Here is a 26160-nt window from a genome sequence, read left to right as displayed (position 1 = left end):
CAATACAAGTCACCCTCAATTTGTTTGTATGGCTCTGCCGTTTCTCTCCAGTTCCTACCCCAATTTTTTAACCTCATGGTAAATATTTTTACTTGACACCCACTATCACCCAGACAACAACTAATTGTCAGTCTTCCTTCAAATCTATCTTTTCCTGATTCTTCTATAAACAGCACCAGTGGAGTGTCTCTGTGGCCTGGGTTTGATGAAGGTTCTAGTTCTAAAATGTCATAAATCCCTCTCATATTTGTGGTCCATTGTCTTGATCTGGCCCTCTTTATTGATACCCTTTATCTAGTTTCCTTAGCCCTTCCTAACTCATCCTTAAAGCAATCTATAAAATTTTTGAGAACTCTTAGTATCTAGCCTACACTCAGTGTCCTCAATTCCCTGACATTTGTCTAACTTGAATCTTTTCATGGACATCCTTTCATACCATTTGCTACCCAACCTGGGTGCTTTCCTCATCCCCCTACTTCCTACAGATAACTTTCCTACTTTCGTTTTTTCACTCTTGGATTTTAAACCAGATGTCCTCAAACTCAAGTGTGCAACAGACTCACTTTAGCACAAGAAGAATGCAGCTCCCTGTAGCAATTCCAATAATTTTTGATTTGGTGGCTTTGAGGTGGCTTTTGGGGAGTTATATTCATGGCAAGAGTTCAGGTGCTGGTGCTGCTAATAATAATAATAATAATAATAATAATAATAATAATAATAATACAGAAACCTCATCGTGAGAACCAGTCTTCCAAGCATGACTCAAAGGTGGTATAGAAGGATTATGGTTCTTATGTAGTACATTTTGGTTAAAATGTGTATCCAATTCACAAGGATGCTGTTACTAAAATATTCCCTCAAAGCCCATGTGTCAGCCCCAGCTAAGCACTGCTGGGAACTGATGGATACATTAAGAGGTGGGTCTATGGAAACAGTCACCAAGACAATATCTTTGAAGGAGATTTTTGGGACACTGCTCTTCTCTCCTTGCTTCCAAACCTTCATGAGGTAACAGCTTGCTCTAATTCCTGGTCTTCTTCACCACAGGTCCAGAAGCAGTGCAGCCAAACTGACCACAAGTTGAAACCTCCAAAGCTATGAGCCAAAACCAATCTTCTCTCTTTTAGAGCTGATTTATGTCAGTCTTCGTTGCTGTGATGGAGAGCTGACACAGAGGCCACTGCTTACTCAGAGCCCTGCAGCAAATTGTACTGGAAGTGGATCATAAATTTAAATACACAACACTTCTATTCTACTCTAGCCCACAGACCCTTTTTCTGTAAATGTGCTGTTGACTTGAGGGCTATATTTTGTGTCTCTCTATATATATGTTAGGTGAGGAGAGTTGTCTTATTTAGTTCTGGGCCTCTTATAGCTGCACGGTCATTACAGACCAACAGATAGCAGTTAACTTCTAGTTTCCAATCTATGGTCTTATGTCCTAGAGATAGTTTTGCCAAGCTATGTCAGCTTCTTGGTAATTCCTTTTGTTCCCAAGGTAATGCAATCTTGCAACTCCATGGCTTGGAAGTTACATCCTGTAACAAATGCAGATGCCTTCACTAGTACTCATGGGAAGATTTTACATTTTGCATTTAATCACTAGCTGATAGAGATGATTTTTTGTATCTGTCGAAATGAGTGTGTCAGTTGTCTGTACTATTAGTGGTGGAAGAGAAAGTGGTGGTTTGAAAGGTGTGGTGGCCATGGGTACATGGGCTGTAGGCTTAGGCAGAAGCCATCAGGGATGTTTTCACCTATCTTTGCAAGATATTTTTGATGGTGAATTCAATTTTAGCAGATCATTTGAAGCTTTTATGAGAAGGTGATGAATAAGCTAACAGGTTTTTCACTTTTCTTTGTGGTTACATTTTGCTGATCTATTCTACAGCTCCTTGAGCAGCCACGTGTTTGTTGCATGTGGTGTTGCCTCACTTGGAAGGACCCCTGCTGAATGGAGCTTCTTTTGTGAAGGGCTTGAAGATGAAAGTGTAAAGAGCTTTGGGACTGGTAAAAAACAAAACAAAACAAAACAAACAAACTGAGATGTCCCTTATACACCTCTGGACTTTGGACTGTCTGATCTAAAGTAGTACTTTCTGAGGAAATGCCTTGAGCTACTAAGAACTTTTCTGAGGCCCATCTTCAAATTCTCATGTAATAGAGTCTGTCCTGTCTTGCCCTTGGTTAGGAGACTTGGACTTTGAGATCACAGAGAAAAGTTAATTATCTACTGTTGTATATTAGTCGATCTCAAGCTTTGACTCTTCCCATAGCCTTTGATAAGTTAACAGTGGGTTATCCCTTTCTGTCAGGAACATTTTACCCTAAAAATTGTGTGTTGGAGAAAAGAAAGTAATTTGGGGAAAAATACAGTAGTTTAAGTTTTGAATATAAGAGATATTTCAATTACACATTCTGTCCTTACATGAGAGTAACGATAGATACATCATTATTTCTGAAACTTGTTTTGGAAATGGAATGTCTATTTTGATCTCATATGATAGAGATAGGTTGTATTTTCCAGTTAATAAAAAATTAAAATATCGAGATAATTTTAGAGGTAAACATTTTATTTGCAATAGTCTAATTTGACCTCTTGTGTTGTGAGTGAATACTGTTAAGTCTTGGAAAACATAGTCATCAATGAAACTATCCTGAATATGACTTCTTTGATTCAGAAGACATTTCAGGGCCTTAGAGGATCATACTGAAAAGTATTGTCCTTGTTTGTCTGCATCATAGAAATGAATTCAAGTTGAATCTTAGCTTAATAGGGTTTCTGATAAACAGTGTTTGACAGCTATAGATCCTAACATGATATGCAAGTGTAGTCTTGTAGGATACAGATGAGGCAGGACCTATGAGATGAGGGAGCAGAAAGTCAAAATTCTGGGAGGCCAGTGACAGCTTCATCAGTGAATGCTGTGTTGAATGTGTTGCCCTTGTGGTGCTATCTTGCTTTGTTACACCATTAGTTAGACTGTGAAACACTGAGTACCTTCCAAAGAGGTAGAAAGGTGCAAAGGTGACTGCCATAGAGAAATCAAACCCAGTTAGAATGTAGCAATGCTTCTCTTGAAGCCTGAGAGAGTTGAAGACCTAGAGGTAGGCAATCAAGTAGCCTGTGAAACTGAGAACTTCTAAAGAATTCTGTGATCAGTCAGCAGAGCTGAGTTGTGACACATTAGAGATTCACCCTTAGTGCAAAGGGCAGAAGTCATGCCTCATGAGTTATGTGCCTTGAGTCTGTCTTCTGCCTTTCCTCTTATACAGTTGCTTTAGCTGTATGAATATGGATAGTACCTGAGACTCTCAGTCCATCAGCTAGTTGCTGGTGATGACCATTGCCTGATCTACCTTCCCTGGGCTCAGGGAGCATTAACTGACATGATAGGGAAGACTTACAGAGAGTGAATAGCAGATGGAGATACATGATGACTGCTCATGATTGTTGCCCTTGATGGCTAAATTCATCCTTGGCTTCTTTGATGGTCTCCTAAGAAATGGGAACTGGTCATTTAAATGTACAATTCACAAAGAGTGTTGGAGTTGACTTTGATAAACTTATGAATTTAACCCTTAGATCCTCTCATGGCTTTTATGTATTGACTATCTAAGAGCATTTAATTCATCCCCCCCCAAAAAAAATAGAGTTATAAAGCCATCAGTGGTATCATAGCTCTGAAAACAGACACTGTGGTTCATTCGTTAAGTTGATAAAGAGTATGGTGCAATGTTTTAACTTGCTCTCCTCACGTAACTGGAAAAACAGTAAAATGTGAAGCATAGCAGATTTTGATTGTATATAATATACTTTATATATGTATATATATTAAATACATACACTCTCATGCTTACTAATTTTTGTGATATATAAATAGCAAGTATATATACTACCATTTTTTTTGCTAGTGTTTTTGGAAACACCAGATCTATTTTTTTAACATATTTTTCAATAACTTTTTCCATCATTTTAAGCATTACTGTTCAGGAAAAAGTGTGTTTCTGTGTACACGTTTGTATATGTATGTTCAAATATATCATCCATATTTTCCAAAGCTCACATGTAACTGTTTATCAGTAAGCTCTCAAGGGTATAACAATTTCTATTCAAATGTAATCAAGAATTCAAATCAAGAATTTTGGTAACAAAAAGACAGGGATGAATTACCAGTTGACTGTGGTCTGAAGAGATAATGACATTTTCTTTTAGGGCTTAAACCTTGTCATCTTCTGCCTTCTTTAATCTGATGAACAATTCACAGGGGCAATTTCCTTGCCTTGGATATGTTTTCATGAACTTATTTTTATTACTAAAACCTTCACATCATGAGGCATGGAGGGGAGGTCATGTCTGTTGAACATCCAGTGCTCACCCACACTATTCAGTGTCTTCTGTGCCTGTGGTTCTGATAACTGCTATAGAAGGTCGGTAGTGAGTGGTGTATCCACCTTTTAGAAAAGAAAACTATGCAGTGCTGCTCTCACTCCCAGTCAGGTCTGATTCACACAGAGGGTCTGTGTTTTCCCCCCATGTCTTCCTTATTTAGACTGAATTCCTGGCTCTTTACCTAGTGTAAGGCCCTAAAAAGTATTCTTGTGTTTTTAGTGTCAATAAACTTAAAATGTTTGCCTCATTCTTGTTTGCTTTGAGTTAAAAAGTGTGAAACCTGAGCCTCATTAACTCAGTATCTCAATCAAAGCCTGAGGGTCATTCCTCACTCCCTCCAAAGTTCTTATAGTAATTAACCTTGGCACACCAATTGTGCTGGATAAAAGTTAAATATGCTCTATAATGAGTGACACTATTGGCCAGCCCAAAGAGCAGGTGTAAATGAAAAAGGCATTGATCTGAATGAATGTCTTTTATATTTTATCTGTCAGAGAACCTATTAAACTGTCCAATTGTTAAGGTGGGTCTCTGGTAAAGGCTAAGAAAGCTAGGTCTGTTTGCTACATGGACTGTGGTATATGTGGGTCAAGGAAGTTCACTTGCTTATCTAAGGGAAAGCCTGGAGTTGGGCACTCTTTCTAGGCATGTTAGGTTCATAAATAGAAATAATGTCATAATGTTAGAGCCTACACCATCCTTGCTTGCACTTGTAAGTCTATAGAATGAAAACTGATGAGAAACTAAATGAGTGTGTATGTGTTGAAGTCAGGAGCTGCTTAGCATGTTCATGACTAGGACAGTGGTTCAGGCTACAGTGTTGGAGCTGTGGGTATTTATTCTTAGGAGAGAAAACAGAAAGTACATTTATTGCATTGTGACAGGGCAACATCTATGTGGGAATTCTCCATCTATTTGAGGTAGAGAGGCAAAGTCAGAGTAGATGCAAGAAAGTGTGGAGATTAATGAAAAGTGATTAACTGTCAATGAGAAGTTCCATGTGGTTGGTGCTTGGAATGGAGTCGTAGAATGTTCTTTCACACTCACTCACCCTTCCTTCTTGCTATGTTCTCAGTCTAGATGTCCTTTCCTCTATGAAAAACCTTGCCTGTCTCATATCTACCTAAGTTAATTCTTCTTCTGTGGGGTTCTATAATGTCTTCCTCATGATTATACCTGACTGGTGTCTGTCTGTCTACCTGAACAAAAGCTGAGAACAAGGGCCATGCAGACACAGTGCCTCATACTTACCAAGGACTAAATGCTTACTAAATAAATTAAAATGAGGCCATAAAAGTTGTAGTCTAATTGTAAGACCTCTGTTATAATGTTTTAGATATTTATTGAGTGCTTATTATGAGTTAAATGCTCTACAAACCTTCTGGTGGGTATTAACTCATTTAATTTTTCCAACAACACATACAACAGGTATTCACTCTTACTGTTCCACTTCATAGAGAAAGAGTAGAGATGCGAAGTTGAGTGTCTCCTCAAAGGTTGTCTTTTTTCTCCTTGCTCTCGCTTATCCAGTTAGAGTGTTAGTTTGGCTCCCAGAGGCAGTTGAGTGGTGCCTGTCAAAGGGGTGCAGGAGTGGGAGTGAGGGCTGAGCATGAGTGCCCTCTGGGGAGAAAGTACTGGCATATGGGTGGACTGTGCCAAGGGGACAAGCACCTGAACCAATATGAAATCACTCCTGAAATAGCAATAGTAAAACATATTACTGTGATTTATCAGTCCAGCACATTCTGAGCACTTACAAAGTACCAGGCACTGGTCAAAGTGCTTCTACATTTTAGTTGATTTAATGTTTTTGGCAACCCTAGGTGATAACCCCCAACCACTTTCATTTATGTTCTGTAAATAGGACCCTGAGTTTCAGGGAAGTTCTGCAGGTCACAGTGACAAAGTGAGGCATTTCAGTGACCCTAAGGTGACAACTTGATTTTCCTGTTCTAAGGAGATAACATGGGATTATGAAAAAAAGGACATCTTGAGTGATGGTTCTATCCAGATAATATAAGATCATTGTGGCATTTGGAGACAGATCTTTGCATTTCCAACAGTAGTTACTTTTAAAATATTTATCTAGAGAGTTTTATATGACCATATTTCAGTTCACGTATGCTTGTATAGAGCAAGAAACAGACAAACAAAGCCAGATCTGCCCCATGCTCTTGGGAACTTATATTCTGGTGCATTGGAAAGTATTTAAACATGGAACAGAATATAATTTAAATTGTAAAAAGGCAGATGAAGTAAATAAGATGCTACAACTTGTCATTGTGAGAGCCACTCATGACATGTGTCAACTGAGTACTTGATAGGTGGTCAGGCCACACTATAAAATGCTGCAAGCATAAAACACATGCATGCTGGGATTTGAAAACTTTAGTATGGAAAAAAAACATATCAAATATTTTCATTAGATGTTACAGAGCTGAGGATACACTAAGTGATAGAGTGATTGCCTAACGTGTATGAGGTTCTGAATTTGACTCCAGAATAAGAAAACAACTTTTGTTCTTGTTATATTTTCTACTTATATTGTAAAACATTCTTTTATATTTTAGATTAAATAGAATATATCATACCTTGAGTAGTCCTACCCTGAAAATCAGAAATACATCAAAATCTCAGTGTGTTTGTGGTAGGTATGATGCTACTGATGTAAAATCCAGCACTATAAAGTTTCTGTAAAGTAATTTTACATGCAAAAATTACTAAAAGCATTATGTGACTTGACCTCCAGGCTATGTGCACAAGATATACATAAGACATAAAAGAATTTAGTCTTTAGACTTGGGTCTTGTCCCTAAGATATGTATATAGAATGCAAGTCTGTATACATACAAATTGTATATATAAATATATATACACAAAGATATATACATATGTGTGTGTCTGTGTGTGTGTGTGTCTGTGTGTGTATCTTCAAAAAATTGAAAACACATTCTAAAATCTGAAGCACTTCTCATCACAAGCATTTTCGAAAACATACACTCAATCTATGTCAAAATGAATGTTAAGCTAGACAAACTAGACACAAAAGGATAAATGTTTACTGCACTTATGAGGTACCTGCTGCAATCAGATTCATGGAGAAGGTGTAGAGGGCCTGGGGAAGGGACAGTGGGGAGTTACTGATAAGTGGATGCAGGGTCATTTCAGTTTAAGATGACAAAAAAAAGCCTAGAGATAAAAGTGCTGCTGGATACATAAGGTGACTGTACATAATGGCATTGAACTATGTACTGAAAACTGGGTTGATAATATTTGTTATGTGTATTTCACCACAGCTTTTAAGAGCTTCACCTGTGAACTATACATTTTAAAAAATATGTTTTACTACTAGAAAATTTAAAATGTTATAGATGATTAGGGTTGTGTTCCTTTTAGGCTTTCCTGGGAGAGAGATTGAAGGAAAAGTCTAAGGCAGAGGAAGGCGGGGGCAAGACCCTAGGGTGGTATCAAGTTCGTATGTGTGGGGAGATGGAATGGATTAGGTTGCAGGGAGTAGGACCATGAAGTTTGTATGCTACTCTTCTCCGTAAAACTTGAGACTAGAAGCCAAGCAGCAGGAGAAAAAAAAAAAGGAGTTTTTAGAAGAGCAGGATGGCTCAGGAGTGAGAGTGCCTGCTTTGTAAGCCTGACACCAGAATTTGATCCCAGCGCCCACAGTGGAGAAGAGAACTAACCCCTGCTCTCTGGATCACCACATGTATGCTGTGGTGCACATGCTCTCTGTCTCTCTCTGTCTCTGTCTCTGTCTCTGTCTCTGTCTCTCTCTCTCTCTCTCTCTCACACATGCACAAACACTCACACTTACATGTGCACACATAAATTATATTAAACATTTTTTTAAAATTTTTTTTTAAGGCTACAGCACCTGGTATTCCCAGGCGGTCTCCCATCCAAGTACTAACCAGGCCCGACCCTGCTTAGCTTCCGAGATCAGACAAGATCGGGCGCGTTCAGGGTGGTATGGCCGTAGACTATATTAAACATTTTTTAAAGTATTTTTATTAAGACATTTTCTATTCATTTTACATACCAACCACAGATCCCCTCCCCTCCCTCCTCCCACTCTTCAGCCTTCATCCTCGAATCTCAGCCCCCATTCCTACCTCCCCTGAAGCAAGGACTCCCATGGGGGAGTCAGTAGAACCTGATACACTCAGATGAGGCAGGTCCAAGCCCCTTCCCCTGCACCAAGGCTGTGTAAGTTGTCCCACCATAGGCAGTGGGCTCCAAAAAGCCTATTTATGTCCTAGGGATGGATCTTGATCCATCTGCCAGGGGCCCCTTAAGCAGATCAAGCTACATAACTGTTTCACCTATGCAGAGGGCCTATTCCAGTCCTATGGAGGCGCCACAGCTATTGGTCCACAGTTTATGAGTTCCCACTAGTTTGGTTTGGTTGACTGTGTAGGTTTCCCCATCATGCTCTTGATGCCCTTTGTTCATAGAATCCCTCTTCTCTCTCTTCCACTGGACTCCTAGAGCTTGGCCTGGTGCTTGGCTGAGGATCTCTGCATCTGCTTCCATCATTTATTGGATGAAGGCTGTATCATGACAGCTAGGGTATTCATTAATCTGATTACTGGGGTAAGGTAGTTCAGGCACCCTCGTTGCTATAGCTAGTAGTCTAAGGTGGGGTCATCCTTTGTAGATTTCTGGGAATTTCACAGCACTTAGTTTCTCCCTATCCCCATGATGTCTCCCTCTATCATGGTCTTTCATTGTTCTTCCACTCCGTCCCTGTTCCAGCTTGACCATCCTGTTCCTTTATGTTCTCATCCCCTATCCCTTACCCTCCATTGTCCCCCAACCCTCAGTCTACTCATGGAGATCTCATTCATTTCCCTTCCCAGGGTGATCCATGTATCACTCTTGGGGTTCTTCTTAGCTAGCCTCTCCAGAGCTGTGGGTTGTAGTCTGGTTATCTTTTGCCTTTCATCTAATAGCCATTAAACATTTTTAAGTTTAAAACAAAAAATGGGAATTTTCCTATAGTTAACACAAAATGGTGACTTTATTACCTACAAAATGACAGTTTCATCTGATACTGTTGTAGTTTGGAGATAATGACGGTTTCCAAATTGATCTGTTCAGACTGCATGTGGACTTTACTGATCTCTGCTTAAGTATCCTTGGTGGCTGGCTCCTGGACAGCCCTGTGTCCTGCTGCTTGCATAAGACAATGCTATATAATAGATCTGCCATGAAATGGAAGACAGTCTCACTGTCACAAACTAAAACTTCCACAAATAATAAGAACTTAGAAGGCCTTACCTTGAGTCTTTTCACTGTGGTCAAGCCCTGTCTTAGCACGTTGGAGCATGGAGCCCAGAGAGAGAGATGAGTAGTATTGGCACTCTTGGATCCCAACTCAGTCAAGTTCACTAGGGCAGTCATTATTATTGTGCAGGTAAAATTTTCCTTCTGGAAAGGTCTTGGCTCAGGACAAGAAAATTGAAGGGTTGACTTTCTCAGGAGGAAGGGTTGTTAGACATGAAGATTGGAGTTTGTTTAGTCTCCTATTAAAGGCCATCCACGCTGGCTCTAATATTTCAAAATCTTTCTTTTTTAAACTTTTTTTGGTATTATTTTTTATTAAGAATTTTTCATTCATTTTACACACCAATCAAAGATTCCCCCTCTTCCCTCTTCCCACCCCCCTCAGCCTTCCCTTGCAACTCATCCTCCACTCCCTCCCACAAGAAGGCAAGGCCTCCCATGTGGAGGTACATTCAGTAGAGGCAAGTTCAAGTCCTTCCCGCTGCTTCAAGGCTTCACGAGGTGTCCCATCATAGGTAGTGGGCTCCACAAAAACCCACTAATGCACCAGAGATGGATTCTGATCCTACCACCAGAGGCCCTCCCAAGCAGATCAAGCTACACAATTGTCTCGCCATGCAAAGGGCCTAGTCCAATCCCATGTAGGCTCCACAGCCATTGATTCAACTTTCTTGAGTTCCCTCTAGTTTGGTTTGGTTGTCCCTGCAGGTTTCCCCATCATGATCCTAATGCACTTGCTCATAGAATCCCTCTTCTCTCACTTTGACTGGCTCTGTTTAGTGATTGGATGTGGATTTCTTCATCTATTTCCATCAGTCATTGGAGACAAGTTCTGTGATAACAGTTAGTGTAGTCACCAGTCTGATCTCTGGGGCAAGCCAGTTCAGTTCAGGCATGCTCTCCACTATTGCTAGTAGCCCAGGCTGGGGTCATCTTTGAGGATTCCTGACAACTTCCCTAGCACCAGGTTTCTCTCTATCCCCATGATATCACCCTCTATCATGGTATCTCTTTCATTGCATTCCCCCTCCCTCCCTGTTCCAGTTCAACTGTTCCATTCCCTTATGCTCTCATCCACTATCCTCTACTCTCTATTGCCCACCCCTCACCCCCAGTTTACTCATGGAGATCTCATGTATTTCCCCTTCCCAAGGCGGTCCATGCATCCCTTTTTGTGTCTTCCTTGTTAGTTAGCTTCTCTGGAGTTGTGGGTTGTTGCCTGATTACCCTTTGCTTTATATCTAGTATCCACTTATGAGTGGGTACATACACATGCCGGTAGGATTTACTGAAGGAGGCAGAGGCAGGAGGATCATGAGTTTGAGGCCAGCCTGGGCTACACATTTTAAAATCTTTCATAGCATGAAAATATGTTCTTGCTTTGGAAATATCTCTGGCTTTGTACTCAGGCTCTTTGAGTCTAGCAGTGATAGCAGGTCCTCCTTCATTCTAGTTTTTTTTTTTTTTTTTTAAAGATGTTCTGTGTTATATTTGAACTTCACTGTCACACGGTTCAAGTGTCATCTCTGGTTCTGGGAAGTGGAGAGATGACTGCAGGATGCCTCGGGCTATATTGAATTTTCAAGTTCACAGGACACTTTGTGCTCCACTGGAATTCCTGGGCATTGCCTCATATCCTAGCTGTGTAAATTAATTTACTAAAAACAGCAAATATTTAGTCTTTTGCATGTCATGTAACTATTGGCATATGAGCCACATTCTAGAAATTGTGATACGCTTTCTAGAAGACTTCTCAACTCTGCACACACAATGGGCCATTTCTCTAGGATCATAGTTGTGTCATCTAAGTTCATGGCAAAGGGGCCATTCATAAACCAATGAGAACATTACTCAAATGATTTCTAACCTTAAGGAACTTTGCATATTGATGGGCAGGTTTCTATTTGTTTTTGTTTTGTGGGGGTGGATTTGACCACAGCCTCAGAACATTTCTTTATTGACTTTGAGTCTTGATCACTTTGTTTGTTTTGCTGAGTTCATGTCAGGATCATCAGGATCCTTCTGGCCACCTGGCTTAGTTCCAAGTAGTTCCTTTCCATATGACACCTTGCCTGTCTGCCCAAGAAAGCAAGTGCAGCCTCACACATAGAAGGAACTGTTTGCATGGTGTCCTTTGAAGTTGTCTTTATTAACTACTTCATACACTTCCTCTCTTTAGCCTTCCTATGAAATTTTGGAGGCAGACATTACTGTTTTCTCATTTTATAGATAGATTCCAGTACAGGTTTATTGGTTTCAGATTGGATTCCTCTTCCCTACATATCCCATGTTGATTTTTCTTTTGAAAGTGGCCAGAAGACCTTCAAGAACCCAACCATTTAAGCTGAGAAAGTAATTCTCTGTCAATTGTTATTTCCAAGTTTCATTTCAGTAACTCCTGTTGGCTTGTCCCACAGTCCCATTCCTCAGCTGCACATAGTAGGCACTCAGCAGATACATGAATCAGCTCTTGGCTTAAGTGCATAGTGGTGGCCAGCATCTTTAGCCTATTTGAGTCCTTAAAGTCTCCAGTTTGGAGAGGGCACAGCATAGGTCCTTTGGGTTAATAGCACAGCCATCAGGACAATGGGGGAGAGAAATAACACTGTCACCACAAATTGCTTGCTTTATCCATAACAAGAAAGCCTCCCTGTGGTTTCCTGAATTTGGACTGGCTGCAGCAGCCTCTGGCTCAAGAGAAATTTGTCTAGAGCTGCTGTGACATGTGTGTTCTGCATTTAAACTGTAGTTGCCTCCTAAGAACTCCCCACAAAAGCATCTTGGCTTGTCCCACAGGTGACAACCAGGTAAGAGTGTGTTATCTATGGTTACTAGGAACTAAACCTCTACTAGCTGAAAACCAAGCCAGGTTTGCTGTCTGTCCAGCTCGGGGATCTTACTCCATCATGATAGAATGACACATCTTACCATGGTCGTCTCATAGCTACCAACTGATGGTTTTGAGGCTCCAGTTTACACTCCCTCTTTTATGGGAAGCACAGCTGACACCTCTCTTTATTTTGTGACTAGTTTTTTGGAAACTTGGATTATGGAAAAATGTGTTACATTACATGTATGTTCCAAACAATCATAAAGCCAAGATTTTCTCTTTTATGAACATGGAGTGGAGGGGGAGGGATTTGCTTTACTACTGTAAGATACCAAGCTTTCTATATTTCCCGAGTGTCTGGCTCTGCTTCTAAATTAGCTCTCACATATACAGGGATGCCTGGAAAAGAGCCACAAGATGCACCCATTAGAAAATGCTTGGGGACTGGGTCGATAGCTCACTCTGTAAAGTTTGACAGGCAAGCACAAGAATCTGTGTTCCATGCTGAGCCATGGTAGTGTAAGCCTTTAATCCCAGCACTTGGGAGGCAGAGGCAGGTGGATCTCTGTGAGTTTGAGGCCAGCCTAGTCTACAAAGCAAGTTCCAGAACAGCTAGGGCTATTACACAGAGAAACCCTGAGTGGAAAAACCGAACCAAACAAAAAACCCAAATAAACAAACAAAAAGGAATTTGTGTTCCACCATAGCACTTAGGCAAAAATTCAGGTATGGTGGTATATATTTTTAATCCAGGCACAGGAAAGTCAGAGATATGAGGATCCTGCACAGTTGCCAGCTACCCTACCCTAATTAATGAGCCCTGGGTCCCAGAGAGACTCAAAATATCAAGTTGGACAGATCTTGAAAAATGACACTCACCCATAGTTGACTTTCAGCCTCCACACATAAATGGCATACATATGCATGTACACCTATGTACACATAAATACATGCACAAATAAAATAAAAAAATAAAAAGAATGCTCTAACTGGGGAAATGGGCTTCATTTTCTAAGGCTAAGGTTACTCTCTTATTATTTATTTTAGTCAACTTTATACTGAAGTATAACAGAAAAATATACAAATCCAAAGTGTGCAGCTTGAATTTCAAATTGTCTTTTAAATGTATCAATATGCAATATAAAAATAATTTAGATATTGATGCTATCAGCCATTTCTTATTAACTAAATTGAGGGCTTGGTGGAGAAGGAGAGAAGTTTTGAATGATGCTTTCTTGTTATTTTTCCTTTTGCTGCTGGCAGTTGAACCTGGAGTCTTGTGTGTGTTAAGCATGCATTTTCTCACTGGGCTGCACTGCACCTGAATTCTGCTCTCTTGACATAACCATGCAATGATTTCTCCATGGTCACTTGTTTGAAAAGGTGAAGGTTTCTTTTCTTGGTGATAATATCTGAGCCATTCACAGCCTGTATTTTCTTTTCCTTTTTTTTAAACCTCCAATTCTATTACTTTAGCCTTGGAATAAATATAAGAATTCCATCACAGCTACACACGTATAAAAAATGGTCCTGTTCTGTGACTCTGATATGTTTGTCCAGTGAAAAGGTACCAAATAATTGGTTGCATGTCATTCTGATAAGCAAATTCCCTCTCTTGATTGATTCTATATTCTCCCTTTTGAAGACTCCTTTTACCTTTAAGCTTTCCTCCTTAATGCTTGTTTTTCTGTTGCTATAAAGAAATACCCGCCGGGCGGTGGTGGCGCACGCCTTTAATCCCAGCACTCGGGAGGCAGAGCCAGGCGGATCTCTGTGAGTTCGAGGCCAGCCTGGACTACCAAGTGAGCTCCAGGAAAGGCGCAAAGCTACGCAGAGAAACCCTGTCTCAAAAAAACAAAAAAAAAACAAAAAAAAAAAAAAAAAAAAAAGAAATACCCAATGAAGGATAATTTTATAGAGAAGAAAAGAGGCTTATTTGACTCACAGTTTCAAAAGCATGGTGCTATCAGCAGCTGAGAGCTGGTGAGAACTCACCATAGATAACACTACAGTGGCCAGAGTATTGTGTGTCAGGGAGGGGTCATATCACTAGACAGGAAGCCAGAGCACACAAGTTGCTTTTTACAACAATCTGCTTGTGAAGAGTCCAAGGCTTCCACAAAGGCTTCTTCAATCCCATTGGTGGGAAGCTCTTCCCATGACCTAAAGATTTCCTGCTCGGCTTGGAAGGTACTTATAGCAAGCCCCATAATCTGAGCTTTATCTCCAGGACCCACATAGTGAAAGGAGAGAACCAACTCTTGCAAGTTTTTGTTTGACTTCCACATGTATGCTGTGGCACATATGTACCCCACCCCACAAGAAATAAGTAAATACATCTAATAATTTTAAAACAAAACCAACCAACAAATAAAAAATAGATTCTATCACCTTTCACATAGCTCATGCACTCTCAGGACAAACCACCTCCTAACCATTATATTTCTCTTTCTATCCTTAACAAAGCTTGTTCCATTTAGTATGTGATGATCTGTTGACAGGCACGTTTTCTCAAGGACAATAATCTGATAACCACACCACCCTTCATATGAGTCCCAACCACCTACAAGCTGGCATAATTCTTAGTGAAATTCAGCTTACTCTTCTAACTGGTATGAAAATTGTGAAAAAATTTTCAACTGGGATTGTCCCCTATCTCCACTTTTTTGCTTATAAATTCTCAAATGTATAGAACAATTAAAATAACAGATAATATCCTATATCTAAATTCAATAATAGGAGATACATTATCATAATATATATATATATATATATATATATATATATATATATATATATATATATATATATATCTTGGTGGTTCCATCAGTAGGAAGTAAGAGGATACTGTTCCCATGAAGACTTTAGTAGTCCCCCAATGAGTAAGGCCTAAAAAGTTAATGCTTCAACAATATTGTCTAATATGTAGCTCACAGTCAGATTTTCCAGTTGTCCTCAAAATGTCTTTTCTAGTTTTTTTTAATGTGATCTAATGGATCTTTTATATTCTGAAATTAACTTAATACATCAGAGACTGTTCATGTAGTTGTGATGGCCAAGTGGATGGATCAGTGGCAACTATTTGTGTAAGATATATAGGCAAATGAGCTGTATTTATAGTCCAGGCTACACTTTCCCATTGATTGATAGCAGTTTCTTCTCCTCTTGAGGTACCAGCAGTGCTGTCCAGAAGAATTGAATAAGAATGAATAGAAAACACTCACCACACTTATGAATGGACCACTTGAAAACATGCTGAAGTCTGAGAGCATGCATCTATTTGCTGATGTCAGTTGAGTTTGGTGCCATGAAGTGAAGATAGCTGAGTACCCAGATGTTTGCTGACTAGAAAGCATCTCTTCTGTGCTGATTTCTTAAGAAAACACATGTTTACTGTAGTAGGGACCATAACCCAGATCATAGCTCAGAATATGTGGGAGGTCCAAGGAGTTCTCTAGGAATTTGGCTTTGTGATAAATTAATAGACTTAATTTTGGGCACCATTTTACGTTTATAGAATAATTGAGTAGATAGTACACAATACTTCTCTTACCTTCTGTTTAGTTTAATTTCTGTCTTTATGATAAAATATCTTGGCAAAAATAACTTAGGGGAGAAAAAGTTCATTTTGGAACAATTCCCAGTTTACAGTCCATCACAGCAGGGAAGTCAAGGTCGTAGGAACTGAAAACAGCAAGTCACATCATCTGCAGTAGTCAGGAGCAGAAAGAAGTGGGTGTGCCTGCTTGCTTGCTTGTGCTGAGCTCAGTTTCTTCACTCATACAGTTCAGGACACTGTGTCTAGGGAATGGTGCTACCCACATCCATTAACTCAATCAAGACAATCCCTGACAGACATGTCCACTGGCCAAACAATACAGTGTAGACACTGCTTCATCGAGACTCTCTTTCCAGGTGTTCAGAACTGTGTTAAGTTGACAACTAAAGCTAACCATCAAACACCCCTTCCCCATTTTATATACTAATACATCTTATGTTAGTGAGGTGCATTTTTTGTAATCAGTGAACCAGTACTAAGACATTATTATTAACTGTAATCCAGAATTGATGTTAAGGTTGATTCTTCACATTGCAGTATTCTGTGGATTTTGATAACATCATACTGCCATGTGTCCATTATGGGATAATGCAGGATACTTCAGTACCCTAAAGCCCAATACACTGTACCTATTTATCTCCCTCTTTTTTAATGTTGATTCCCTGGTAACTACTGATGTTTTTAACGTATTTATAGTTCTGCCTTTTCCAAAATATCTTGAAATAGAATTCATACAATATGTAGCCTTACCATATTGGCTTCTTTTATTAAGCAAAATACAAGTCATACTTCCTCCATGTTTCTTGATAGCTCATTTGTGTTTATTGCTGAGTAATATTCCAGTGTCCTGATATACCCATTTGTGTATCCATTCACATAAAATGTGAATTTTAAAATTTTAAAATGTGTGTGTGTGTGTGTGTGTGTGTACACCTGCACATGCATGTGGTAGTACATGTGTGGAGGTCAGATGGCAAACTGTGGTGTCTATTCTCTCTTCCACTACATGGGTCCTGGAGATCTAACTCAAGTCTTTAGTCCTGGCAGCGGCACCTTTGCCCACTGAACTGTGTCACTAGCCCTTACTGTTGTGTTTCACAATAGAATGCTTCTGTACATAACAGTCGTTGGATCAGTAGTCATTAAATGACCTCGTTAGGGAGTCGGGGGTAGCCAGGGCAGTTAAGTTGTTAGGCACTGACTGCTGCAAATATACAGTTAAGCAGCTTATCCAAGAGGAGACGCTTAGCCTGGCAGTGCGGACGGCTTTTGAGGGCCCAGGCTTGCTTTTTCGGTTTTCCAAGACAGGGTTTCTCTGTAGTTTTGGTGCCTGTCCTGTAGTGTCAGTCTGTAGACCACACTGGCCTTGAACTCACAGAGATCCTCCTGGCTCTGCCCCCTGAGTGCTAGGACTAAAGGCGTGTGCCACCACTGTCAGGCTGAGGGCCCAGGCTTTTAAGCATCATCTCAAATCTCCCTAGAAATGCATTGTTCAGTAACACCAGCTACCAGCCACTTGTTAATAATTAATTATTAATTATTAGTACTAATTAATTAAGTTAATTCATAAATTAATTAAAAGTAAATAAAAAAGAGTGCCTCAGTTGCACTGGCTACCTCCCTGCTGCTCCATAGCACTCCGTGGCTGGTGGCTACCATTTTGAACAACACAGATGCAGAAATTTCCTTCACTGCAGAAACTTTCAGTGGCTAACCCTGATTCACATAAAAGCATTCCAGCTGGAGGATGGGACTGGAATTAGTTGACCAAGCTGATTCTGGCTTCTCTAATGCTTTAGCTCTTTTGTGCAACTGCCACTTTACAATAGAAGAGATGAAGCCGAGAGATTTGTTTGCTGGGGGAAAAATGTTGCTTAAAATGACTTGCTGGGGATAAAAAGGCTGTCCCGGCCAGTGAAGCTGTGAAATACCCCATGACAGCCGCAGGATGCTGGGCTTGATAGCAGTCTGGGCTCTTGATCAGCTAGTGTTAAGGAGTCTTATAGATCTCCCAACTCTTGCTAATGTAGTTGGGTGAAAAACAAAGGCTTTCTCTAATTTGAGGGGATGGGATATGTGTGGAGAGGGAATTCAACTATTCAAGTGAAAACTGTGAGTTCATGCCCATCCCTTCCATAAACTCCTATGGCCACTGCATGCCAGGAATGTGAAGCTTGAATGAATAGTGGACATGTGCCACAGAAATTGTAGCTAGCTGCCTTGAAATTGAAATTACTGTTATTTGGGAGCAAAGCAAATAGCAGTTAAGATTTTCCCTTTTTGCCAGCTCTTTGGATGTGGTCAGTTCTAATTCCATTCCTATGGTGGGTGTAACACTGATGCACAGTATTGCCGGCTGTCACTCCATGTAGATTTCAGTTTTCTGTTCATTTTATATATGGCATTTTAATAAAGTGTTCAGTTTTTCCTTTGAAACAAAATTGCCAATAACATTGTATTAAATTGTGTTTTTCCTTGGTATCTAATCTGGATATTTGCTGTTGATATTGGTGATAGGTTTTAGTATGATTTTAGATGCAAATGCTAAATTACACTGTCTGTACATTGCAACTTTAAATATTGACTTCTTGCCTTTTGAAATGCCTGAATTTCTAAAAGACGTAGTATGAAAAGGTAAACTTAACAGAATAACATATCTACTATAATTCCTGTGAAAAGACTTAACATATTCTGTTATTTGGAGGTTCAGTCAGGGTGTGACCACTTGGAAACATAACTGTCTATAAATACAGACCTAGAATTGACAATTTTCTCTAAAAATAGGCACAGAGAAAGTAGTATATTATCTTGCAAGTTGAGAATTTGAAATGCCAGATCTCGAATGAAGAATTTTCATTCAGTCTTTAGGTCACTATTGCCTGCTAAACAACTGTTACAAGAGTAGCCAAAGTTTAATCAGTATTTAATAATTTTTGAGCTTGTTCAACTGACTTTACAAAAAAAAAAAAAAAAAAAAAGAACACTCTGTGAACAAAAGACAGAGTATTAGATGGGTTTGGGTTGTCATGTATGCTGTGGTGTGTGTGTGTGTGTGTGTGTGTGTGTGTGTGTAATTTAGGTAATGTTTCATGTTATTGAAGTCTAGAAGAACTGTTTATGGTTTCTCAGCATTAAATTGTTTTCTTAAAAGCTAGGAAAGGGGAAAGAATCAATATTAAGGCTTTTGGAATAGCAGCTTTTTTACGGCATCCCCCACCCATCCAGAACAATTAATTACAGCTACTTTTATACAGGATCTAAAGAGGAACAATCTCTATTAAAAACAGCATTCTTTGGGCAGAGCTTGAGCAGTTCCAAATGGGTTTCCATGGGGGCTGCCCTGCAATGTGACCACTGGGAGAAACTGTGGCCATTGCCAGTGGGACAGGGCCATCTAGGCAGGAGAAAGGCACTTAGGTGAGGAGTGCCTGGCATGCATGCCAGAGAGGTTGTCCTGGCAGCTGCACTCATTCAGCCACATTCTTCAGCCTCAAAAGCAGGAGGGGCAGAGGCAGTTGCTTTTGTACAGGCGACAGCACACAAGGTTAAGCTGCAAGAAGGGGAGTCAGAGGATGTGCTTGCTCCAGAGCACTGGGCAGAGCTGAGGGCTTCCAATCCCAGCTGGGGACAGTGGTGAAGGATTGCTCTACATCCTTCAGGTCTTCCGCTGTTGTCCTGAGGCCTTTGGGGAGTGGACACATCTTCATTTGGTATTTCACACATGGGCACTGTGACCTCGCTAGTCAGGAACACACTGATCTGCACCAGCTCTATTTCTGCACTAATTGCATTCCCTGGATAATAAGATGAAACTGAGTAGGGGTCATTCATTAAAAAAGAAAATAATAATAATTTTTTAGGTTTTGGGGTTTTGTGGTGTCCTTGCTGTTTTGACAGGTTCACTCTGTGTAGCCCAGGCTGGCCTCTAACTTCTGACTCTTCTGCCTCAGCTCTCCCCACTGCTGGCATTACAATTGTTTGTCATCATGTCTGCCCGATGAACGTTTTTATACATATTCAGCCACAAGCTGCCTTACAGAATGGGATGGTCTTTTACTTTGGACACACTGAAGATTCTGGTGAGAGTGGGATATTTAGAGAGTGGCTGACTTTTGTATCATCATATTTAGTGAGCACTCTTGGGTACTGGATCATTGTGGAAGAAAACCTTTGGTATGACTTCCTATAAAAGCTGGTGGAATCAGCTGGTAACTTTTGTTGGTCTGGGACAAAATTGGAGAAAGAATTCTTTGAGTTTCTGGAATGATAAGATGGATGTATATAACTCATCAACATTTGCTTGTGTTAATCTCTCATATTTTTTACAAACAAATGTTTTCTTTGTAATGAATTGGTGTTTATGAACATGCATTCTAACCACTACTTTTAATAATTACTAGTGAACTACCATACATTATCCTTCTCTGAGGCAAAAAGTAATGAAATATGCTACTTTTTAAAAAACACTTTCCTTTATGTGATTCTTAAATATTTTTAATAAAGCACATAATTTTATCATCTTGTAGCCTTGTTTTTTTTTTTTTTTTTTTACCTCCTTTATCCTCTACAACTGCATAGCATAGGTTATGTGATCTTGTGAAGAGACTGTCAGGGTGTCTTCTTAAACAGATCGAAGTTCTGATGGAAGCAGATCAGAAAGGTGCAGCCAGACTCCCAGGGTTGCCTTTCTGAGATTTGTGGTCTTTGGCCAGCATGTCAGTATGCACAGCTATGAAATGTTCCTTGTTGGTGAAAAAAATATTATTGTCCATGGTTTTATTGTTCCCATCATTTTTCAAGATTATGAATATGTTCTTCAGATAAAGAGCACAGACCACAACCTGGCACAACAGGATGGCATTCATTCCACCCCTTCTCTATCTCTGTTAACTTTTACTTATTTATTGAGAAGTTCATGTATGTATACAATGTGTTTGATCAAATCAACTGCCCAGTCCCTCCCCAAGTCTCCCATAATCCTGCACCACTTCTCCCTCCCAATTTCATGGGCTTCTTTTTTTATTTTATTTAATTCACTGAGTCTGTTCAGTGCTACAAGTGTGTATGTGGGACAGGGCCATCTGCTGGAACATGGACAACTTGTTAGGGGACATATCCTTTAAGAAAACTGCTTCTTCCTCCACAGTAGCCTTCACCTGGCAATAGCTTCTCCCCTCCCCCATTCATGTGGGAGCTTTTGACTGGTTTGATCTTTTACAGGTCTGTGTATGTAGCCACTGTGAGTTCCTATGTCTAATAGCTGTCTGGAGAACAGATTCTCAGTAGTTCTCTGCAGCCTCTGATTCTTAAAATCTTTCTGTCTCCTCTTTCATGGTGATCCCTGAGCCTTGGGAAAAGGGTGAATGACAAAGTTCTCACATTTGGGGCTGTGCACTCTATAAGTTCTTATTCTCCGTGCTCTGACTAGTTGTAAGCCTCTGTAGTAATCAGCTTTTCCTCTTGTGAGGATTGCTTTCCAAAAACTTTTTGCTTTGGGATAGCCCAGTTCATGTGGCTGTCAGTTCATCCCGTGAGAGGCAAGTCTGTGTGATAGGGAGCTCTTCCTCCGTGTCACATAGCAGTTTGGGAGGCTCTCCTCATATGGTCTGTGCTGGACTTCAGCCTGAGTCCTGCAAGATTTCTTTTGGTCAGAACACTTGTAAGAATGATACAAAATACAGACTGTCTCCTGAGTTTGTATGTCATCTTTGCACAGGGGCTGTGCTGAAATTGTCTGCATCGTATCAGTTTTAATATGTGCTGTCAAACTGAACACTGGGTTCCACAGTAGACTCAGCTTAAAATCTCTCCCTGGTTTCTCTATCAAGGAAACCACTTCTTTAAAAGCTGTTCGGACCTCCTCATTTGTTTTATCTGACTAAAGTTTGGTCAAGAACACTTCCTTTCTGTAATGAGAAGTCACACAGAGGTTTGGGCTGAGTCTGGGGAGGTTATCAGAAGATAAGTCATCAATCCCTTGGGCACATACAACTGTGCTTTCTGCTAGATGCTCATGGCTGTCATTCAGAACAGCTGTTTCCCTTCTACCTGTAAAAGCACTGTTCTTATCTAACTTTTGGATTTATTGCTTATGTTTAAGCTTTATTGCCTTTGTTACATTGTAAATGTGTTGATTTAGATTTTTTTCTAAGTGTTTTTTTTTTTTTTTCCTCTTCTGGGTGTTAGTGTGTTTTAAGTCTTTACTATAAATGACTAGTTGCAAAGACTGTCTTCTGTAAACAACTCCTCCCCCCAAGATGATCCAGTCTTGGAGTCAACTCAAGCTCCCCTGTGATCAGCAGAAGTGGCTCCAGTTGCAGGTAACATCTGTGTCACAGCAAGGATCCTGAAAGCCAGGAGCAGGTCAGACACTGGATAGCTAGCTGGCATCTGAGATCTACAGGTGTCAGGATATTACACTCAGGTCCTAGAGTCAGGTTAGAAGTCAGCTTGTTATCTGGGGAACCAAGTAACTTATCCGTAAGTTGAAGTGAATTTTTCTGCCTGAGGTGACAAGGAGCAGGAAGTAGCTAAAGCAAATTGGCAGTTAGTTCCTGGACTGCTGTCTGTTTTATTAGATTCATTGCCTTTATGACCTTAAATGAAATGGATCAGGAGTGGTCTGAGAACTCTTCTGTGATCCTGGCACACTTTCCATGATGCTGTCTGCAGATTCTTTTATGTGTTCTTGTGTGTGCATGCATACTTATGGGGGTGTGCATTTATGTATAGTCATTCCTTAGAAGCCTCCACCCTGTTTGTTTGTTTTGTTTTATTGAGACAGAGTTTCTCTGTGTTGGCCTGGCTGCCCTGGAACTTGCTCTGTAGACCATGCTGACCTCTTAACTCAGAGATTTGCCTACCTCTGTCTCCTGAGTGTTGGGATTACAGGCATTGTATCAAGTATGGAGATGACCTCTCTAGGGTATAGTTGTGGGAAAGGTTTTATTTTAGATATGAGGGAGAGTACTGCCAGAGGCATCTAGAAGAGTCCAAAGTAGGGAGAGAAAGTATTATACTCAACATGGCCAGCAGACTGAACCAGGCCATGGCAGGAAATAGAGGGGGAAGAATGAGAGAGGAAGATAGGAGATGAAGATAACATAGAGAGAGCAAAGAGAGGAAAGCCGAAGAAGACCAAGAGAGCGCATGGCTAAAATGGAAAGGTTATATAGGAATTTGGAGCTGGAGTTTAGGGTAGGGGTGGGGTGAGAAGAGCCACAGGTACTGATTGAGCCTGGAGACCATCACTCTCTTTGGTATGGTAATAGGCACCACAGTTAGCCATCTGTCATGGCAGTAGACACCACTGTCATTCTTACACTTAAAATATTTCTTTCTATGATAATTTTTGAGAGAAGACCTATGTGCTCTAGTAGTAAAAGTTTTCAAACTTCCCTTCCTTTTCTCTCCCCATCTCTCTCCTCCCTCCCTCTATTTCCCCCTCTCCCCTCCTACTTTCTCTCTTCTTTCTTTTCTTTCCTTCTCCCTACCCCCCATTTTTTTGTTAGAAATGGAGACTCACCATGTAGCCCAGACAAGCATTGAGTTCATGGTTCTCTTGCCCTTTCCTGGGACCACACACTCCACTTTGAAGCTCCTTAAAACCGAGGGTGATTTCTGAAGGTTCTGAGCCTCTGTTAGTTAGCACTGTTTAGACAGCACAGGATTCTTCGTACAGCAGCAATGGGTGCTGTACTTTGCTTCAATATTGATTGAAGCATCAATCTGACCTTTGAAGTCAAGGTCATTTCCATTGTTCTGTCCCATAGGCTTCCCATGGCATTCTGTCATCCCTGATTTGGGTGGAGAATGCACATGAACCTAAAATTGTAGGTGTTGAAAAACTCCTTAGAATGGGTTATTAATCTAAACCGGAGCATGTTGGCTTCCTGTGCTTGGCTTAGAATCTGTTCTATGATGATAGTTTTTACAAAACACTTATGAATAAGAAATAAACTCCAAATATCTTTCCCCCATCTCCTGCCAAACTATACCAGGAAACAGTATCTCATTACTTCTGTTAGGATTTATTAATACTGACCTTGAATCTTTAAGGTTCGTCTCACAATGCTTCTATTTTTATCGTAGTCTAAACTGTGGTCATATGGATATCAAAATAAATACTGGAATATTCTAGCTTGGGAAGGGGAGAGGCAGCAATACTTACAATAACATATCTACAAACATCCCGCTTTCCTCTGCTATTCCAAAAAAGGAAAAAGGCAGGAGGTGGAGAACATCTGCAAGTAATGGACATTTTCCTTTTGTGTGTCATGCATATTCATCATAACCCACTCGCCACCAGGCACTGCTTACTGTGCATTGCTTTGGAGATCCCTGTTTCTGTTGCCGACAAATTTGACTCAACACAAAGGGTGCTCCCTTCTTCCCTGGCTTGGGACTCTGAAGACAGCACTACAAATAGAAGTATGGCTTGCAGTGTATTCTGTTCGTGTTTTTCTTTCATCGCTTGGTCACCTTTTCTGTTGTGGTTGTTAACAAAGAAAAAGACTCTTATTTTGTTTAGTATGAGCAATAAGCCAACTTATTTCAGGAAAGTGTGTGTGTGTGTGTGTGTGTGTGTGTGTGTGTGTGTGTGTGTGGTGTAGTGTTGGGGATTGAACCCAGGACCTTACACATGCTAGGCAAGTGGTCTATCAATGAGCTACTTCCTTAGCCCCAGAAGGATACTTTTAAAAAGCAAATATATTATTAAGATTTATAAACCAATGCTTTCAAAATTCAGCAGTTACAGAAGGGCAATAAGTGAAAATTGTCTCCAGATGGAATATTTTGCTTTTAATAGATTTCCTCTGTAATTACCACAAAGCAGGAGCTGTGTCAAGAATTTAGGTGCAGAGGTTTAGATGTCTTTCTTACTTGGTTCCTTCAGTTAAATGTTCGCCATCATAAAAATGTGGCCTGTGAAAACCAACATATTATGTTCATAAGGTTTGGAGAATAGTATGCCAGGGATATGGCCGTCAGCAAATGAATGAACATATTCTTACTTAATAGTATGTATGATCAAGGCTACTCATTGTCACCAGGTTCTAGATTAAAGAGATATGAGACTGGGGAACAGATATCCCATGTTGTGTATTCTGATGCATGGGATGGAGGGGGTGGGGAAGAAGGTGGCTTCAGATCATCTGGACCCAAAGTCTGACATGTTACTTTAAATTAGTCCAACAACCTAGGTATTGGGCCAGGCATTATTTCAGTAGAATCAATAAACAACACAGTTGGAAGCCAAATAGATTTTAGTGCCATATACACTGCATCGATGCAGTAAGGCACTTTTTTGAAAGCATTGAATCATAAATTCTAGTTAGTGTTCGTGAGCCACACAACACCCTGGCAGGGTATTTTGGTTTAGATAAAGGGTGTGTGTGTTGATTGTTGCACCGAACACTGTATTAAAGCACACTTTTATGTGAGAATTTTTGCTTAGGAAGTCTGACTGCTCTTGACTGGATGCAGTTCTTTGTCAAATGGAGAGAAGTATCCACAGTCAGTATCAAGCACTAATTCAGGGTTAGTTTTTAAAAGCTATTTTCAGCCATTTACACTTTTTTCTAAGACTAGCACTTTGCTGGCTCATTAGAGACATTTAGGGTTTTTGTTGTTGTTGTTTTTGTGGATGAGAAAACTAGGACACTTACTATGCATCACTTTCTTAGCAAGTTAATTTCTTTCTTTCCTTACCCCCTTCCTTCTTTTGATGTCATTTTGAGACAGACTCACTGTGTAGCCCAGTATGGCCTGAAACTTGTTTTGCCAACCAAACTGACCTTAAATTCTGATCCTCCTGTCCCAGCCTCCTAGGTGCTGGGATTACATGGGTGAGCACCATCAGCGCTAGCTCATTGGAGGTATTCTTAATGAGTTGGGGCATGGGTATCTTTCCCAAGTCTTCCTCACAGTTTGGGGTAACTCTAGCACACACTTCTATAAAGGCAAGAAGGTGTTGATCTATTTTTCCCAGATGTGATGTCAACTTGGTCGTCTTTAAGAGGCCTAAAGAGTCAACCTGTCCCTGTCGGAAAAGTGGCTTCTCTATGTTGAATGTACTTG

At 40.3% G+C, this 26160-nt stretch overlaps 1 protein-coding gene and 2 non-coding genes across 3 annotated transcripts in view; 1 reads left to right on the top strand and 2 right to left on the bottom strand.

Annotated features, from left to right (window-relative positions):
* Positions 1-26160, top strand: part of Sdc2 (syndecan 2) — a 115609-nt gene that overhangs the window by 62973 nt on the left and 26476 nt on the right. The window lies entirely within an intron of this gene.
* LOC121824533 (5S ribosomal RNA) lies at positions 8268-8386 on the bottom strand. The gene has a single exon (XR_006066473.1). It is a non-coding gene; the product is annotated as a 5S ribosomal RNA (ribosomal RNA).
* LOC121824583 (U6 spliceosomal RNA) lies at positions 21752-21856 on the bottom strand. The gene has a single exon (XR_006066511.1). It is a non-coding gene; the product is annotated as a U6 spliceosomal RNA (small nuclear RNA).

The sequence above is a fragment of the Peromyscus maniculatus genome, chromosome 20 (genome assembly GCF_049852395.1).
Source record: "Peromyscus maniculatus bairdii isolate BWxNUB_F1_BW_parent chromosome 20, HU_Pman_BW_mat_3.1, whole genome shotgun sequence".
NCBI lineage: Eukaryota > Metazoa > Chordata > Mammalia > Rodentia > Cricetidae > Peromyscus > Peromyscus maniculatus.
The sequence above is the reverse complement of the archived record's forward strand: the minus strand, read 5'-3'. Positions and strand labels throughout refer to the sequence as shown.